Here is a 2500-nt window from a genome sequence, read left to right as displayed (position 1 = left end):
TCTTTTGAATTCTTGTTTCTTTCGGAAAACCCTTTAAAAAATCAAGTGAGAATTACGCTAGCGGGCATCAACGACTGCATAATGCTCGCTCATTTGGTGGGCAAGGGGGCGTAATCACTCTCTCTCTCTCTCTCTCTCTCACTCTCGATGCGACAACTGTCGGCCGGACGGACACACAGCCGGACGGACGTCTGGACTCCAATAAACTCTTCTTCTTCAGCCAGGCGAACGGGCATAAAAAGTGAAATAATTATTAACAAAACACAGAGCGAGAGCTCTGGTATCGGGTCAGCAGCTGCTTAGAAATATGCGGGCCACGCCCCAACTCTCGCCGGCCCTCGCTTTCGGCTTTGCCGTATTTATTTATTCTGCATTTTGGGTCAATTCCTTTGGTTTCATTTAATTAAAAAAGCAAAAGCGCGACGCACAATAAAAAACGTATAAATTTATAGAGTGAGAGAGAGAGAGTGATAGAGTGAGTGGGAGTGTGAGTGAGCGAGGTATATATTCACATGCATGTCTGTCCCTGGTCTTGTTAGCTTGTTGGCATCCTTGTATTTACTTAGGATCAGGTGGTGAGCCTTAGCCTGAGCCAACAACAAAAAAAAAAAAAAAGAAAAAAAATATATATATATAAATTTCTATATACATATAATACAAACAATGCAAAGAAGCCGCCGCCGCCGCCGAAGCCGAAGCCAAAATTTCAATTTCGCGGTTACTGCATATTTTCCCATGCCCGTCGCATACCCTGTACGGGCTGGCCAGGCGGGGTATGCACCGCCAACTTTCGCTTTCTCTTGATTTGTGTTTTTGGCTTCTTCTCTTTTGCTTTGCTTTCCTGTTTTCTTTGCACTTTTTGCTTCCTTAGTTTCTCATTTCTTTTCTTCTTTGACTCTCTCTTGGCAGAGGCTTCATCATTCGATTCCTCTTCGTCTTCTTCTTCTTCTTCAACTTGTTTTTCGCTTTCCAATTTCCTTTGTAATCTTTCTTAGCTTCTCACTTCTTTTCTGCTTTCTTTATTTTGTTTTTCATTTTGATTCTCTCTTGGCAGAGGCTTTGTCTTTGGATTCCTCTTCGTCTTCTTCTTCAAGTTGTATTTCCCTTTGCTTCTCCCATTGCTTTCCTTTGTAATCTCTTCTCTCTCTTCTTCTCTTTCTTTTCTTTTTTCTTTGTTCGGTTTCTCACTTTGATTCTCTCTTTGCAAAAGCTTCACCATTGGATTCCTCTTCTTCTTCTTCTTCAATGTGTTTTTCGCTTTCCTTTGTAATCGTTCTTAGCTTCTCCCATCTTTTCTTTTTTCCTTGTTTTGCTTCTCACTTTGATTCTCTCTTTGCAGGAGATTCTTCTTCTTCTTCTTCTTCTTCTTCTTCTTCTTCTTCTCCTTCTTCTTCTTCATGTCCTCACGTTGGTTTCCACTTCTCTCTGCACTCTCTTATTGCTGCTTTCTTAGTTTCTCATTTCTCTTTTCTGTTTTCTTATCTTTTCTTCTCACTTTGCTTCTCCATTTGCCATGCTTTCCGCTTTGTCTTTCGTTTCTCTTTGTACTTTGCTTCTCTGCTTGATATTTTCTTAGCTTCTCACTGTTCTCTTTTCTCTTTGCTTCCCACTTTGATTCTCTCTTTGCAAGATTTCTCTTCTTAGCTTCCCACTTTTCTCTTTGCACTTTGCTTCTTTGCTTTCTCTTTGCTTCTCTTGTTACTACTGCTCCTCTCCATTCTTCTTTGCTTCTCACTTTTATCACTCTTTAGCTCTTTGCAATATTTTTCGCTTTGATCTTCTCGTTCTCTTCATTTCTCTATGCACTTTGCTTCTCTTTTTGATACTTTCTTAGCTTCGCACTGCTCTTTTTTCTTTGCTTCTTCCTTTGATTCTGCGACTTGCTTTGCTTTTTACTTCTCCTTTTACACTTTTCTTTCCTTCTCCTTATGATTTCTGCTTCTCATTTAGCCTTTCACTTCTCTTTTCACACTTTTCTTTCTTTCTTCTTATGCTCTCTGCTTCTCTGCTTCTTTCCTCTTCTCCTTTCACTTCTCTTAGCTTCTTCCCACTGTCTGCTTTGTTTCCTTTCCTTCTGATTTCTTTCCTATGATTTCTGCTTCTCACTTTGCTTTTCACTTCTCTTCGCTTCTCCCTGCTCAACTTGAGTGTTTCCTTGGGCTAGTTTAGCTACTCTCTCTCTCTTTCTCTCTCCCCCTATTACTCTGCCCCTCTTCATTTCTTTACTCCTCTCCTCAGCTGCTCCTCTTCCTTCTCTCTCTCTTTCTCCCTTTACGCTTTCGCTCATTTCAATCAACTTGTTGCTTGCCCCATTTTTACAGGGTATTCCATGCGTCGCTCCCTCGCTCTGCACTCGACTCAGTTGACGTCTTGTTTGGCTTTCAGGTTTAAGGGCTGCTTAGGGGCGGGGCAGGGCTGGGGTGTGCGTCGTTATGGCCAGGAACTCAGCCTCTGCCTCAATGGCAATGGAATTTAAACGAATTTTTTTTGAAAACAGCTC

The sequence above is a fragment of the Drosophila navojoa genome, chromosome X (genome assembly GCF_054131105.1).
Source record: "Drosophila navojoa isolate 15081-1374.11 chromosome X, UAZ_NAV_1.0, whole genome shotgun sequence".
NCBI lineage: Eukaryota > Metazoa > Arthropoda > Insecta > Diptera > Drosophilidae > Drosophila > Drosophila navojoa.
The sequence above is the reverse complement of the archived record's forward strand: the minus strand, read 5'-3'. Positions refer to the sequence as shown.